Raw genomic sequence first — 17977 nt, forward strand, 5'->3', positions numbered from 1 at the left:
CACCATCGATTCTGGAATTACTGTGAAATATTGAATGCAAACGGTCAGTGAACAGCGGTGATTGAGCGTAGCAAGAAAAAGAACGCCTAACGCCGTGTTGAGATGGAACTGTATTTTAATATATTAAGGCTATGAGTGCACAAGATGTGCTCCATTAATTTGCAGGGAATGCTTGTTAGTAAAAACAGTTTAGGGGATAATGTTTCCTACCTGTTTTATGAACGGGAACAACCTTTCCAATCTAGAGGAAGGATGCCATAACCAAGTGACTGCTGGAAAAGTTTAGCCAAAAAACAAAGACGAGAAGCTGTTTGAGAAATTTCGAGTTGATATTGACCACCGTAGAGTCTGTGTGTTCAATTGCTGTGTTCGGGTGGCCGTGTCCGGATATTTGTCGTCGAGGGCTGTAAAAGGTGGGCGTTCTATTCATTATGCCATTCATTAGGATACGCTGTAATTGTTATGATAACAGTGCTTATGTCTTACCTTTGCCTTGTTTCTTTGTTTTGTGTGTACTATCATGTTGGTGTTGTCCACCAGTGGACGTTTTCGTACGATGACCATTCGCCATGCCAAATGCCCTGGCACTTCCAGAGATGCCTATGCTCAGCCAATGATATCATAGCCCTTTAACGATTGCGTTCGTAACAGGCTCTTTGTCAGACCAAAAAGTGACAACGTCGTCCGCGCAGGCCAGTATTTTAACTGCTGTGTCTTCCAAAGGGAAGCGCTAAATATTATTACTAGTAGTGATTTTTGCACAATATGCCTCTAAAGGCCTCTGAACAAAAGACCTATGCCTTTAAGAGGGCTTGGTGACTGTGCCACTGTCCCGATCACTAATTAGTTCACTCTCTCAATGCAGATGGTCTACTGCGTCGTTGTGCGTCTGCTGCTACCTGCGCTTGCAGCATCACCATCATCGGAAAGCGGCCTCACCTATCCTGGAAGCTACGGGGCCACTGCCCGGCTCCTACCTGTCGGCAAGCTGCAGTTCCTGCCTAAGCCGCATGGGGCTCGCCGGACAGCGGAACTCTCCCAAGCATGGGCGGCCGCACCGTCGTCGATAGCAACGAGTCCACCAGCCAGAAAAGAACAGGCACCCTCGGCGCAACCCTGTGGTTTTGGTGACTGTTCCACTGCACGGATCACTAATCAGTTCACTCTCTCAATGCAGATGGTCTACTGCGTCGCTGTGCGTCTGCTGCTACCTGCGCTTTCGCATGCAGCATCGCCAACATCATCGGAATGCGGCCTCACCTATCCTGGAAGCTACGGGGCCACTGCCCGGCTCCTACCTGTCGGCAAGCTGCAGTTCCTGCCTAAGCCGCATGGGGCTCGCCGGACAGCGGAACTCTCCCAAGCATGGGCGGCCGCACCGTCGTCGATAGCAACGAGTCCACCAGCCAGAAAAGAACAGGCACCCTCGGCGCAACCCTGTGGTTTTGGTGACTGTTCCACTGCACGGATCACTAATCAGTTCACTCTCTCAATGCAGATGGTCTACTGCGTCGCTGTGCGTCTGCTGCTACCTGCGCTTTCGCATGCAGCATCGCCAACATCATCGGAATGCGGCCTCACCTATCCTGGAAGCTACGGGGCCACTGCCCGGCTCCTACCTGTCGGCAAGCTGCAGTTCCTGCCTAAGCCGCATGGGGCTCGCCGGACAGCGGAACTCTCCCAAGCATGGGCGGCCGCACCGTCGTCGATAGCAACGAGTCCACCAGCCAGAAAAGAACAGGCACCCTCGGCGCAACCCTGTGGTTTTGGTGACTGTGCCACTGCACGGATCACTAATCAGTTCACTCTCGATATGCAGGTTGGTGAACCTTACGTCATGTTTGCGGAAAAAAAACGAGCAATTATTGCCTGGTACGGCTGCCAAGCCCATGGTACTGTGTTACTATTTTTACGGAATGTGTCTGTGTAATACGCTTGCTACTACTCCTAGGTGGCGATATTGAGTCTAATCCCCACCCTTCTACTCAAGCCCTTCTCGCTGAATTGCGTAGCCTGACAAACGGCCAAGCGCACTTGATTGAAGAAATAAGAGGCCTGAAAGCTCAGCTCGGCAGTACTGACAAAACAATCGGGAAACTGAACAAAAGACGAACAGATCTCGAAAATAATTATCAGGCATTGGTACCACTGCCGAAATAAATTGAAATGATGCGCGCTAGCACAGAGCGCACTGGCTTTCGAATTTCGGAGCTGGAAGCCCGTATGGATGACGCCGAGAACCGTTCGAGGCGAAATAACCTAATATTCTACGCCATCCCCCACCGCTCCTCCTCGGAAACACTCGCAGAGACAGAGCAGTTGGTAACAAACCTTTGCCACGATAAATTTCAGTTAACCATGGAACCAAGGAATACAGAGCGCGCGCATCGCCTCGGCCGTCCCTCAGCCGGTCGCTGTCGGCCCGTAATAGTGAAGCTTGCTTTACATAAGACCCAAACTGCAACACTGTCAAATGGCCGTATGCTTAAAGGGACAAGTTATGGCATCAGTGAGGATTTCTCGCGCCCAATCCAAAATGACCGTAAATAACTACTTGCTTTTGCGAAAAAGCAAGCTATTTTCCGTGTGTTTCAAAACGCTCTACATGAACCAAAAGCGGTACATCTTTGACGACGCTGCAAACTGCATCAAAGAGTTATCGTAGCAACCGAAGCGCCAAGAAAATGAAAGAAAAGAACCGAGCATATGCTGTCTCTAGCGATGCTCTTTCACTTTCTGCAATTTACACTAACATCCGCAGCTTTCTTCAAAAGCGTGAACGTATATCTAGCACTGTGTTGTCCTCTAGGAGTAATCCACTAATACTTACCGAGACGTGGCTCACTCTCGGCGTGAGTGATACTGAAGTGCTATCGGACTTAGCGAACTTTCGTGTGTACCGCAATGACCATGCATCTACGCGCGGTGGCGGTGTACTGATTGCATTCCACGAGCGCTTGTCTTGTGCAGTCATCAATATTCGGTCACTGTTGGAAATATTATGGGTGACTATCCAATCACGCCCACACACCGTACTACTAGGCCTTTGTTGCCGATCGCCCCACACTACTTCCGTATTTTGCAGCCAGCTTAACCAAACTATGTGTCAGCTTGTTGCTGCTCACCCAAATGCACCTTCTTATATTCGGCGATTTCAACTTCCCGCAAATAGACTGGCGCACTGACAATTTGTGTTCATTGACAGGACTAACCGAAGCCAGGAACTTTCTCGATATCTGCCGCAATTTTAACATGACCCAGCTAGTTTCTGAAGCAACACGTGTTTCACAGAATACATCCAATATCTTAGATCCAATAATAACCAACAACCCCGAAAGCCCATCATACATTCATTATCTCAACGAAATCGGCGTCCATAAAGTAATTCATGCCGGTTTTTCTTTGCGACCAACAAAGCACGAAATGTACAAGAAAACGATACAGCTCTACCACTAAGGTGATTATGACGCGATATATGTGGGCCTTAGCACATTTTACCTCAAATTTCAGACAACTTTTCACCACCATAATGTTGATACCATTTGGACACGCTTTAAGAAAAAGCTGAAGGAATTAAGAGCCAAATTTGTACGTAAAGTAAGTTTGAGAGCCAGTCGTCACAAACCATGGTTTACGCAAACATTAAAAAGGCTTGCAAATAAAAAGGAACGCCTATTTCGGGTTGCAAAGCTTAGAGATCAACCAAATGCATGGGAGAAGTATTACGAAGCAGATAAAAATATCTTTCTACTCTACATCAAGCAAAGCAGTCTTTTTACCACTTAGAATTCTCCAAGCTACTAAAAGCTAATCCCAAACAATTTTGGAAAACACTGAAAGATGACGAACCGCGAGAAATGGTACTCACCAGTGATCTCAACGAAACGACTGCTGACGTGGATTGTGCGAACTTATTCAACACCGCGTTCGCTACAGTGTTTTCCGATGAACTGACCGCACCCTCCCGTTTACCTTTGCTTGACTTTGATTGTGACATGTCTGTGATCAATTTCCGAGAAATTTGAATTTCATCCATAATATAATATATCAAATTGTCATCTTCAGCTGGGATGGGTGAAATTAATACCAATATCTTGAAAAACACCTAAGACAATGCCTCACTTTATCTCACCCTCATTTTTTCACAGTCACTTTCTTCGGGAGTCATTCCAGACGACTGGAAGAAAGGGAAGGTCGTTCCGCTCATCAAGTCAGGTAGCAGAAATTCCCCACTTAATTACCGCCCCATCTCTCTAACAAGCGTCCACTGTAAAATCATGGAGCATGTGATCACTCCCACATAATAAATTTTCTTGACAGCAATAACTTTTTCATCCTTCACAACATGGCTTCCGCAAGCCTAACACTAACCTACCAAAAGGATAGACAGTTGGGCGAGTTGGTACGGTAACATGATTTTGGCTTCTAGCGCGAAGTGAAACACGGACACAGAAAGGAGCAGACAGGACGAGCGCTCGTCCTGTCTGCTCCTTTCTGTGTCCGTGTTTCACTTCGCGTAGAAGCCAAAATCATCTAACCTACCAAGCCTAACACTAACACTAACCTGGATGGTAAGGTACAAACTAACACGATCCTTCCTGATTATGCTAAAACATTTGATAAAGTGTCTCACCAACGATTGCTTGCGAAACTCTCCCAGCCAAATTTACATCCTACTGTCCCAACATGGATTACAGAATTTTACTATTAGATCGCAATATATTGTAATAAAAAACCACCTATCCACTCCGGTTTCAGTAACGTCAGGCGTCCCCCAGGGATCGGTTCTTTGCCCGCTCCTATTCTTAATCTATATCAACGACTTACCTTTGCATGAATTCTGTAATATACACACAATTCATGGATGACTGTGTTATCTTCAAAAGCGTGTGCAAAAACTTGAAATCAAGGTAAAAAAGCAAGAAATCGACAAACTTGGACACAATCGAAGGATAACGATCAGTACGGCAGACGTCTGAATTTGGGAGTGCATGGTCTGGTGCATCATGTCGATGAAAACTTGCTAAAAAAGTTGAACTGTTTAGCGGATGATCTCGAGCTTCCACAACTTTCGAAACAGGACATTGAAGCCGTCCACCGCATTCTGTTGAAGGTCAAGGCTGACTCAGTTGACGTTGAAAATGAAGCAATCGGCACAGAAAAGTCAGAAAAAGTCCCAGCTATCCTGGTTAACTTCGCTTTTCGCGCGACCAGAGATGCTTGGCTCGGGAAAAAAACGCAACTGAAAAAATCAGTCAAAAATTGACTTGAATAAGAATCTCACACCACAGAACAAAAAGCTTTTCTGGCATATGAAGACGCAGGCGGCTGAAAAAGAGTACAAGTTCGCCTGGCACAAGAATGGAAAATTCTTGGTGCATCGCGGTCCTCGTGACCGACTCATCAGGGTTATAACAATGGAAGACCTTGACAGAATGAGATAATCAGGCAGTATCGTTTTGTATGCGCGTTCAAAATGGCAATGGCTTTTCAGGAATGCAAGTACTACGAGAAGCTTTCCTTCAGACAGAGCAGAGAGTTACGTAATAGAAATCAGATGTCTTTGTTTCATTTGAATGCACAAAGTTTAAAAAGCAAACACGAATCTGTCTGCATGCTTCTACATGAATTGCAGCATGAATATGGTATTTTAGCGTATTCTGAGACTTGGTTCGCGACGAGTATGACGCTGTAGACTTCTCAGGCTATAAGTGTCGTTCACTGTCCCGTAAATATAAGAAAGGTGGTGGTATAGCTTTTTATGTAAAACACAATCTATCTTTTGATGTCATTTCTGAGTTTTCTGTGATGCACTAGCACTATAAGTCCCTCATGATGAAGTGTGCGAATACTATATTTGTGGTAATTTACAGGCCTCCATCCGGTGTTGTATCCATGATATTAGATTTCATTGAATGTACGTTGGATTTTTTTACACAGCTTGGCACTCCCCTCATTGTAACAGGTGGCATTTTGGCAGCGGCGACAGTGCAGGCAGGACGTCTGACCGTTCTTCTTGTACATTACAGGCCCTGTGTTCAAAGCTTCATTTGGATTTTAACCGGCAATTGTGCCGGCCGTATTCTGCCTGAACTTTGGATTTCCCGCGCCTGCTGGTTATCAAGAACAAAATCGCCTTGCAACGTGCCGTTTATCAACGACGAACAGCGACATAGCGGCGGATCTGTGCTTCGCATCGGGGGCGTACCGTCAGGCTCGCAGCTCGCATTTTGGCAGCGGCGACAGTGCAGGCAGCACGTCTGACCGTTCTTCTTGTACATTACAGGCCCTGTGTTCAAAGCTTCATATGGATTTTAACCGGCAACTGTGCCGGCCGTATTCTGCCTGAACTTTGGATTTCCCGCGCCTGCTGGTTATCCAGAAGAAAATCGTCTTGCAACATGCCGTTTATCAACGACGAACAGCGACATAGCGGCGGATCTGTGCTTCGCATCGGGGGCGTACCGTCAGGCACGCAGCTCGCATTTTGGCAGCGGCGACAGTGCAGGCAGCACGTCTGACCATTCTTCTTGTACATTACAGGTTGGTAACTCTCGTGTACTGCGTGCACGCTTCTTGCTATTTATTTTTTTCTTTTTTTACTGTCGCCGCTGCCACCCATTGTGTTTTGTGCCATTGTTCTGATACTTTGAGTTGCAAGCATGCCTAAGTGTTACACTTGCTGAGCTGTACTGAATGATGACAAGAATGTTATTACATGCAGCGTTTGTGAGTTTAGCTTTCATGGCACAGTCTGTTCGGGCATGACAGAAGAAGCATTTGCGTCCAAACGCGATACTAAGAGGAAGAACTGGAAGTGTGAGGCTTGCAGGCCGGGCAGTACGAAGGGCAATGCACCTACTGTAGAACTGTTGGGAGATGCCGAAATCAAACACATGATAGTAGACATGAGCAAGAAGATAACCGCTCTCCTCCCTTTGACTGACAAAGTTGGAGAAGTGGAAAGGCTAGCTCAACTGCTATCTGATAAGTATCATAACATTCAGGAAGGTCTAAACAAGCACGAGAACGAGATAAAATGCATTCTTGGACGAGTTGATAAAATTGAGAAAGCCTGTAATGTTAAAAGTTTTGCCCAGCTACAGCTTGACGTTGACGACCTTGAATGGCGCAGTAGGCGCTTGAATATAGAAATCCACGGAATACCTGAGGAAGAGGGGGAGGACCTTCTATCTAAAGTCAATGATGTCGCTACAAAGTTGGGTGTTGATAGACTTGGTCGTGCAGACATTTCCGCCCGTCACAGGATGGCATCCAAGTCGGGCAAGATACGGGGAGTGATCGTTCGCTTTGTGCACCAGGACACACGTCACATCTGGCTGGTGAGGAGGAAGGCTCTCCGACAGTCTAATGAGGGCCTCTATATAACGGAGAACATGACTAGGCATGCAAGAATTCTCCTTGGGATAGCAAGAGCATGGGCTACAAGGGTTGGGTATGATTATGCATGGCACTCGAACGGCAAAGTCCTGGCGCGCCGAAAGAATGGGGAACCAGCTGCAGTCATCAGGGGTGAGGACGACTTGACTGCCCTGTGCGACTGACCTATTTTGTCAGCGTATCTGCTTGTGTAACGTATTACACGACTTGCAATGGATTCCTTAGGATTTATTTCACTCACTGAATTAGTCCGAGAATTCGACAATAAGCACAGTGGTTTTCTTCGGTGCTTTCACTTAAATGTGCAGTCCATTGGAAACAAGGTCGCGGAACTTGAATGTCTTTCCGAGAGGATGAATCACTGCTTTGATATTATTATGTTAACAGAAACCTGGCAATCAGATGACTTGGATGTTTTTCAAATTGCCGAGATGAAAACGTTCTTTGTGCGTAGGCTAACCCGACGAGGTGGAGGCGTTTCTTTGTTAGTCAATAGTTCTTTTAAAGCAGTTCTAGTTGACGAGTTTTCTTGTGTAACTGCTGATTACGAAGTAGTGTATGTTCTTTTTAGTAATGTCGTCATTGTTTCCTGTTATCGTCCTCTAGATGGGAACATGCATTCTTTTCTTGTTTTCTTAGATAACTTGCTTACATTTGTAAATGAAAATCAGTATAATGTTGTCATCGGCGGAGACTGCAATATAGATATGAATTGCAATAACGTAGAAAAATTTGAGTTGGAAAATTTGCTTTCATGTTATAACTGTGCAAACGTAGTAAATATTCCTACAAGGGTTACCATGTGCTCGCAGACTATTATTGATTTGTTTATAACAAATTATTATAAGTCCTTGGTTACAACAGGAGTGCTTTCGTACCCAATCAGCGACCATAGGCCAATATGCTGCTGTATTAAGACCGACAGTCCTAGAGTGGACACTGATGTTGCTTCTGGTTTCCAGCGTGTCTCGCAAACGGCTCCTTTCTATTTGGATATAAGTAACGTGTGTTGGGACAATATTTTTCGCTCTACTGATGCCAATGTGGCTTATGATACTTTTTTGAGTTGTTTTTCGGCAGTATACAAAAAACACTTCATCTACAAACGACTAGAAAAGGTGAAAGGCTGTCGAGAGCCATGGATGACACGTGAGCTTTTGCACAAGATTGACAAAAAAGATCGTTTATTTAAGAAGTTTAGGCGCACGCGTAAAGGAGTAGACCTAAGTGCATTTAAGCGGTTTAGAAATGCCTTACGTAAAGAACTTAAAAAATCAAAGGAAATGTATTACTTTCATCTATTTCCTGTTCTAAACGAACAGATGTATTATGGAACAAGTTGAATTCACTTATAGGACGGAGCGACAGGAAGGAACCGGTGACAGAAGTCTTGCACGGTGGGGGAACAGTCAGTGGTGACCGTATGGTCAACGTGTTTAACAACTATTTCGTGCAGCGAGATTTTGACACTGGGCCACGTGCATCCTACACAGCTCTAGATCCTCAAAATGCAAACACATTCTTTTTGGAAGCAACAGTAGAACATGAAGTTAGCTCTGTTTTCTTGGCGTTAAAAAACAGCCGAAGTTGCGATGCTGATGGCCTGCAAGTAAGGCCAGTAAAATACATAATAAATAAAATTGCTCCTGTGCTGACATATATCCATAACTTATGTATTTCAACCGGTATTTTTCCATCCAAAATGCAAGTGGCTCGTATAGTGCCTTTATATAAGAAAGGAGACAAAAAAGACGTCTCGAATTATAGACCAGTGTCGATACTGCCTGTATTTTCTAAAGGTTTCGAGAAAATAATCTATAATCGACTATATCCTTTCTGTAACAAGCACGTGATAACGAAATGCCAGTACGGATTTATAAAAAATCGATCAACAGACCTAGCTCTTCTCGACCAGAAAGAATATATATTGGACAAATTTGAACAAAAACAATTTGTTCTTGGAGTTTTTGTTGATTTTACGCAAGCCTTTGATTACATAAATCATAAAATTTTATTTGACAAATTAAGTCACTATGGCATTCGTGGGCTTCCGCTGATGCTTCTGAAAAGTTATCTTTCGGAAAGACGTCAGTTTGTGTCAATGAATGAAATGGTATCTGACAGAAAGCAAATAACCTCAGGAGCACCGCAGGGTAGCATTCTCGGGCCTTTGATCTTTAATTTATATATAAACGACATAGTCCATATATCTTCAGAAGGTAAATTTATAATTTATGCTGACGACACTAGCATATTTGTTTCGTCTTCATCAGATGCCGAACTTTTTCATAAAGGTGATGCCATTTTAGAGGAACTAAGCACGTGGGCAGATAATAACCAATTAAAGATAAATGCAAAGAAAACAAAGGCTGTGATGTTTCATTCTATAGGCAGGAAGGTTTCAGTAGTACGTAACCTAGTTTATCGCTGCTCAGAGATAGAGCTAGTTAGGACTATTAAAGTACTTGGTGTGCATTTTTCAGAATCACTGCAGTGGGATGAGCATATCAATGCGATATTACAAAAGTTAGGTGCAATAACGGGAATTCTGAACAAAAACCGCTACTTAATTCCGAAGTCAATAAAATTGTTAATCTATAACGCCCTCTTCGCTTCCTATCTAAACTATTGTCATTTGGTCTGGGGGACTACAACACAATCGAATTTCTCGCGGCTATTAGTCATGCAAAAAAGAATTTTGAGAATAATTGAGAATGTGCCACTCCGGCATTCTACTGAGGAGCTCTTTAAAAAATTTAAAATAATTAGAGTGCAAGACACATATGAGCATAAATTGTTGCGTGAGTATCGCCTTAACTATGACTGTCATAATTCTATCTTCATGGGTTTGGTGAATCTCCATTTGAAGGAAGCATCATATGCCACTAGAACAACATAAATACGGAATGTTCCATATTGCCACACTGGCTATGGTCGGCAAATGCTCCAAAACAAACTTCCGCGTCTACTAAATGAGTTTAATAAAAAACAAATCGATATTCGCGAAGCAACATTATCTGACTTGTACACATTCGTTCTAGCCTAACATTGACCACTAGAGCTGTTTACGATTGCTATTTAATTATATTGTTTCAATGTCACTATTACTGAGCGTACATTGTTATGAAATGTGCTGTCATTCGATGCTGAGGTGAAGTAAAGTATGTTAACGCATGATGCCCTACGTAGGACAGTAACTAATGTGTTTAATTTTATGGTTTTGTCAAGGTTTATGGCAATGTTGTGCTTAATATGATGGTTTTGTAAATGTGTACGACCATGTGAACAGGACGTGTGTGCCTCTGCTGTTGTCTTGGCCAGCGTGGGGGCGAAGGACTCCCTCAAGCCATCCTTGAATGGCTTTTCCCTTCGCCTCCCATCACATGTATATGTGATAAACCAATAAAGAATCAATCAATCAATCAATCAATCAATCAATCAATCAATATTAATATTAACCTGCTTTGAATAGGCCGATCCAAACAAACGTTTCTAGATGTTTTCTTTTCGTTTGGCTACGAAAATGTTAAAAATGTACCAACCAGGGTGACGAACAATTCTGAAAGCCTACTTGACTTGTGTTTTACTGCGCGATCAACTGGATTAGATTCGGGTGTCCTCATCTCTGATGTAAGTGATCACATGTCTATTTTCCAGTTTTTTTACACGTGAGACGAAAGTGTACCAACAGCGCAAAAGTGACACACGCTTACAGTACAGATTCAAGTCAAGTCAAGTTTATTTACAACATGTACAAAGTACAGTGTTGAACGCCACCCTGGCAAGAAAGCTGTAAACATACAGCTTGACGAGGCCAGGGGGCCACCACCAGGCAACATCGGCATCACACACATCCGCAGTACAAACAATAAGCTTTCGTAAGTAGCTTCATTAATAAAACACGTGGTATAAATCCACTTCCCTGGGCATGAGTAGATCTTCATACATGCATAAATCAGTACGAGCGCACTGAAATTCGGGTGAATAACATTAGCTCAAGGGGAATATGTACTGTTACACTTTAAAAAATGAACATTATTAAAAGCAATAATAAAAAGGGAGTTAAGCAACTGTAAAGAATGTGCACGTGCAACTTACAAGGAATGAAATGAATATACATGTGATGAGTACATTCTGAACAGATATGTAAACCAACTAATCAACAAATTTCAAACAGTCGAACGATTTCAAACAAGAATGTGCACGTGCAACTTACAAGAAATGAAATGAATATAAATGTGATGAATACATTATGAATAGGTATGGAAACCAACTAATTACCAAATTTCAAACAGTTAGGTGAAATTTATCAAAGACAAAGATATCGCGCAATAGCCTGCGTGATAGAACCGTATTTCCATTTACGCACTTCTGCAGTTCATTTAATTGCGCGGGTACGTTGTATGTCAGGGTTTGCATAAAGTAATTTGTTCGATGGTGCCTCATCATCCATTTTTCCGATCCTCATGGCACACGGGTGCTGGGTCGTTCTACGAGGGCTGACACATTTTTGAGGAATTGCATGGTTTTTTTTATCTGCAAATTGTAATTGGTGTAGAAGACGGTATGCGTAAAGATCTTTGACGTTAATTATTCTGCATTCTTGAAATAACGGTTTTGTAGGATGTAAATAGTGAACGTTGTGAATACAACGAATAGCTTTCTTTTCGAGCAGCAACAGCCTGTTAATGTTACGTTGTGTAGTCGTAGCCCATACTAAAGTGCAATAGTTTATATGTGACCGAAAAAGGGAATGATAAAGCTGGAACATTACACGAGGTGGGAACATATGACGGCATCTAAATAACACAGATAAAGCAGCAGACAATTTCTTTGCAACAAGGCTTATGTGTGAGTTCCACATCATGTGGCTAGAAAATACAACATCCAAAATTTTGTGTTCCTGTACTACATCAAGCGAGTGGGAACCTATGTTTAAATCGACGCATGACACAGATCTGTTCTTTGCAGCAAAAACAACGGCGTTTGATTTTGTTATATTGATTTGTAGGCTGTTACATAAGGACCACTCGAACACTTTGGACAGAACATTATTGGCGTGTAAAAACAAGTCTGGCTCGTTATCAGCAGAAACGAAGAGGCTAGTGTCGTCTGCGTATAAAACAAAATCTGTACACTTATCAATAGAAGGTAAGTCATTCACATATACATTAAATAAAAAGGTACCCAAAATGCTTCCCTGAGGTACGCCACTCAGTAATGGGCGAAATGATGACGTAGAACCATCTATGACTACGCACTGCTGTCGATCGGAGAGATACGACTGCAAAAGTGAGTGAACGACACCTCGTATGCCATATTCTTCTAGTTTTCTTAAAAGTGTGTCATGATAGAGTGAATCAAATGCTTTGGTGTAATCAATGAAGATTCTAAGAGTTAACTTTCCCGCTTCAGTGTTTTTGAGAATTATTTCTTTCTGTACCAGGAGTGCAGACTCAGTCGACTTACCCTTTGTGAAACCGTGCTGGCATTCAGACATAATTTCGTGCTTAAAAAAAAAACTATGTAGTCGGCATAAAATTATCTTTTCAAGGCCCTTGGAAAATATAGGCAAAACAGATATTGGTCGGTAGTTTCCGATGTTGTTTCTTTCCCCCCTTTGAATATAAGACACTTTGGCTCATTTCATTTTAGCTGGAAACGTCCCTGAACCAATCGCTAGGTTGAAGATATAGACCAACAAAGGGCAGATAATGTCCATCTCGTATTTTACGGGTGTTATCTGGATCTTATCAATATCAGTGACTTTACTGTTTTTTAATGCAGTGAAGGTGTTATATACGTCGGAAGAATCTGTGGGTGGAAAAAATGCCGTTTCCCGAACATTTCGTTCCAGTCTGTACGACATGTCTGTGGGAGGAGCATGGCTGATTGTTGCTGATGCATAATATTCGCTAAAATGTTCTGACAGAGCTGTCCCTGACAGGGATTTGTTATTAATGACAATTTCTTGTACTTCATTGGTCACTGAACTTGTGCCCAGTACGGAATTAATTATTTTCCACATACGATCAGGTGGGCAATTCGATCCTGTCTGGAAAAGGTTCTCATAATATTCCTTTTTAGCTTTCTTTAGTAAAGCATTTAAATGGTTACGCAGCTTTTTAAAGGTCGCCAAAGTATTGACGTCACGCGTTCTCAAAAAGGAATCATGGAGTTTTTGCTTTTCTGTGATCATGCGCTTCAGTTCTGGATTAACCCAAGGCTTTCGTGTGCGTTTTCCCGTCTTAAATGATTTCATCGGAAAGCAGCTGCTGTAGTGGCCACTGAAGAGCTTAATGAACGTGCCGCACGCGGCTTCTACGGTCTTTTCGTTTAAAACAGGCTCCCAGTCCGTGCCTTCACTTTTGGATCGAAATTTATCCAGTGATGACTGCGTTATAGCCTGGTAAACAGGTTTTGGGCTGCAAGCAGTTTTCTTTCTTGTAGCAAAACTTACGAAGGCCATGAATATCGGGCAGTGATCACTTATATCGCTGCTGATTGTACCTGCAGCGATGACGTGCATATCTATGTTAGTGATTAAAAGGTCCAAAATAGTTGAACTTGTTGGCGATACTCGAGTGGGCGTAGTAATGATATTAATGAAACCGCACGAAGCTATGGTACTTAAAAGATCTTCAGAGGATTTGTTTTCCGGGGAAATGTTAATATTGAAATCGCCTTCAATAACGAGGCGGCACCTGTTAAACGACGCATATTGCAAAAGTGCATCAATAAAACCTAAATACTTTGCGATATTTGCCGATGGAGGGCGATAAATTACAGAAAAAATAACACCATCGCCTTGCAAGCTAAGAGCCTCATAATCTGATGCGAGTTCGGTGAATTCATTTAACGTCGTACAGCTCTCTGTGTTGCGAACATATATGGCCACTCCTCCGCCGCGTCGATCTGTTCTGTAAAGTGAATGTTGTCTGTAGTCATTTAATGTGGGCGCACTGTTAGGTGCATTGCACCATGTCTCAGTCACCATAATTACACTGAATCTAAAGTGAAAACTGTCAAGCAATGACGTGAATTCGCCGTGTTTCCTGTTTAGTGAACGCGCATTTAAGTGTAGCACCGTGACAATGTTCTGAGCGTATTGGCTGCAGATCTTGATACAGTCAGTCTTGACGAATTCCTGGTAAAGCATGTTATTTGAAAAGAGAACTATCTAATATAGCCTACGAAAAATTGAAGTTTAAGCAATTTTAGTCAGGTCATCGTCAGAAGATATTTGAACGGCGTTAGTGCCGTCAGCCTTACGTGCAAATATTCGACCATTCCGCGTCCAGACAAAGCGCCACCTGAACTGGCGTTTTCTAGACACGACAGCAGAAAGTAGTCGCTTCGAACTGGGGCATAGATGCTCATTAAAAAATATTGGACTGCTATCTGCGGGTTTGCTCTGACTTTCAGAACCGCTGTCCGCAGCTACACCATCCGTTCCGAGCATGGCTAGGCAACTATTGCTTATGCGTTTTTTCTTCCCCTTTTCAAGGACCCGGTCCCGCTTTTGGCGATTCTTGAATTGAACAATTATGTTGTTTTGGCTTTCATTGCGTGTAGGCACACGATGGCACGCTTCAATATCCGAGGGTGAAATAGGCTCTGACAAAGCATCACCCAACTTAGACTTGAGTGCAACAACCTCTTCATTTTTGTTTTGTACCACCCCCTTGATTTCAAGGTTGAACCGGTGCGAGTATTGGTCACACTGAGTCAGTCTGTTGTCAAGATCCTTGATGCGATTTTCGTGCTCTAGGCACGTGTTTCGCAGGAATTCTTTTTCTTTCTTCAACTCCCTATTTTCGGCACGCACAGACTCAAGGTCACGTTTGAATTGTTCAAATTGCTGGTTTATGAACCCCATTCCATCTTTTAACTCCCGGATTTCTGTCCGGGAGTCAGGATTTTCACTGCGGTTATCTCTTTGCGATGCTCCCGTTGTTTTTGACATAATATGTAAGCAATCGATACAAGTAAGGAGTAATAAAAAATGGCAATGAAATCACGCAGCAAGTAGAACACTGCAGGCAGCAGCAACAGCGTTACGTAAAAAAAAGCAATGCACCAAAATATTTTGCTAGACTGACCTGCAGAACAGGATAACAGAAGATTAGGCGGATGTCTCTTAGTGCTGCCGCTGCTGCCAAGTGGAGGCCGCGCTTGTCGGTGACGGATTTTTGTAGTCCAGCACTATGACGTCACGTTGGTGGCGCTGCTTCAACGCAGGTGCGCAGTGTCCGCTCCCTTGCAATGACTGTAGTTCAAGATCCCGGACGGCAGAGAATGCGTACGCGCAGCAGCCGTGGTGTCACGCAATGTACGAAGGCCTGCAGAACAGGATAACCGAAGATTAGGCGGATGCCTCCCAGTGCTGCCACTGCTGCCAAGTCAGATTGATAACCAAGAACACGATTGCTGACTTTGAAGCGTCAGTCAGCAAAGCGGAATGGTCCGAAATAGACGCATTGACGGTTCCTGTCAAGGCATTCAATCGCTTTCTCGGCATAATCAAATACCTTTATCACAAAGCTTTCCCTCTAAGAGAAGCTAGAAGAAGCAAGAAATGCAGGAAACCGTGGGTTGACACCGTGCTTCTGAAACGAATAAAGGAACGCGATAGACTTTTCGCTACTTTTATAAAGACAAGGCAACCAGAGTACTTAATGAAAGACAATAAGGGGGGGGGGGTCAGGAATAAGTTAGGCCGTGATATAAAGCTGGCAAGGGAGAGGTACTATGAGAATAAGCTCACTCATATTTATTTATTTATTTATGATACCCTCAGGGCCAAAGGCATTACAGAGGGGAGTGGGGTTATTATACAAGAAAAACGTACAAGAAAAATACAATATTCGCTCATTTTACAATGTTAACTATATCATTGAAAAAAATACATAAAATATTAGCACAATAACATGAAAGAGCAACATTACAAAGACCCTGTTTATACATTGTTGGCTGGAAAATTTCGGAAGTGTTGGTTACCACTGATAGCTACAGCAACAGAAGGAAGGTGATTCCAATCGCGACTAGTCCTGAGCAAAAAGGAGTGAAAGAAATGCTTAGTGTTGCAAATGACAATACCAACTTTTTGGCTGTAGTCGATGCAATGGGATCGGTAATGGGGCCTAAAGATAAATTGGTCGCGCAGAACAGGATGATAGTGCAACTTTTGAAAATGAGTTAGTCGGGAAATTCGGCAGCGCGCAGACAGGGATGGAAGAGCAAGATTAGACTTCATGGCAGTAATACTAGTGGCTCTATTGTAGTTGCACAGAATAAACCTAACGGAGTTATTTGGAACAAGTTCTAGTGCCGTTACAAGTTTGTCCTGACTTGGATCCCATATCGAGCATGCGTATTCCAGCTTGGTACATAATAGTGTTTTATACAGCAATAGTTGAAGTGACGATGGTGCTCTAAGGAAGTTACGACGTAGGTAACCTAACATGTGGTTTGCGTTGCTAACTATATGTTTAATGTGAATGTTCCAGGTTAAGTTAGTGGTAATGTGAATGCCGAGGTATTTGTACGAGGTGACTGATTCTAATTGAACATTGTTAAGGTAAAAAGGAGATATGAAGGCCTTAGTGCGGGAAATATGCATTGTTTTACATTTGCTAGTGTTAAGTTCAATTAACCACGGTTTGGACCAGGTAGCAACCGCATCTAGATCGGACTGTAAGCGGCCAGTGTCATTAACAGTTCTTATTTCGCGAAAAATAACACAGTCGTCAGCAAATAAAAGAACGTTAGATTTTAAGAGAGGCGCCAAGTCATTAATATAGATAAGAAACAAAAGCGGTCCAAGAACCGATTCCCGCGAAACGCCTGAAGAAACGTGGCTAAAAGCAGAGCAGCACTGATTCGCGACAACAAATTGTGAACGATGCGTAGGAAAAAATTCAATCCATTTTAACACACTAGTGTCTAAATTTAGTTGATTTAGTTTATGAAGCAGTAATCTATGTGAGACCTTGTCAAACGCTTTTGAAAAATCTAAGAATAAGCAAACGGCATGGGATGATCGATATCAGATTTGGCGCAACACGTGAATGAAACATATAAGTTGCGTTTCACATGAATATGTTTTGCGAAAGCCGTGTTGAGCCGTGCTAGAAAATGAGTTTGCTTCCAAAAAGTTAACCAAGTTAGTGTAGATTACGTGTTCTATTATTTTACAACAGGCACTGGTGAAAGAAACAGGGCGATAATTACAAGGAAACTTTTTATTGCCGGATTTGAAGATTGGAATCACCTTTACTATTTTCCATTTTTCGGGGAGCGTACCCGTGTCCAAAGATTGTTGGAATATTTTTGTTATTATAATAGAGCAGTAGGCACTAGTGTTTCTCAAAAATTTTGTGTTAATACCATCGAAGCCGGGAGATGACGAGTTATTTAACCCGTCGATAAGCTTAGCGACACCATACACGTCGATTCGCACTGCGTAATTGAACGCTTGTGTCGGGGGTAATCCATTTGAAGGAGCAGAGGGAAAATCCTGCACAAATGTTTGATTAAGAAGGGTCGCACAAAGTTTGTTCGGTACGGGTTCGTC

General features: G+C 43.0%; 1 protein-coding gene across 2 annotated transcripts in view; it reads left to right on the forward strand.

The window, feature by feature from the left end:
* Positions 1-17977, forward strand: part of LOC135919186 (prolactin-releasing peptide receptor-like) — a 170465-nt gene that overhangs the window by 56082 nt on the left and 96406 nt on the right. Inside the window, exon 1 of one of the 2 annotated variants that reach the window (XM_070535002.1) lies at positions 6265-6543. The exons of the other annotated variant lie outside the window; for it this stretch is intronic. The gene's annotated coding sequence lies outside the window, so the exon portion shown is untranslated. Of the gene's footprint in view, positions 1-6264; positions 6544-17977 lie in introns of those variants that run through there. 2 annotated transcript variants of the gene reach the window in all.

This window comes from Dermacentor albipictus, chromosome 1, assembly GCF_038994185.2.
Source record: "Dermacentor albipictus isolate Rhodes 1998 colony chromosome 1, USDA_Dalb.pri_finalv2, whole genome shotgun sequence".
Classification (NCBI taxonomy): domain Eukaryota; kingdom Metazoa; phylum Arthropoda; class Arachnida; order Ixodida; family Ixodidae; genus Dermacentor; species Dermacentor albipictus.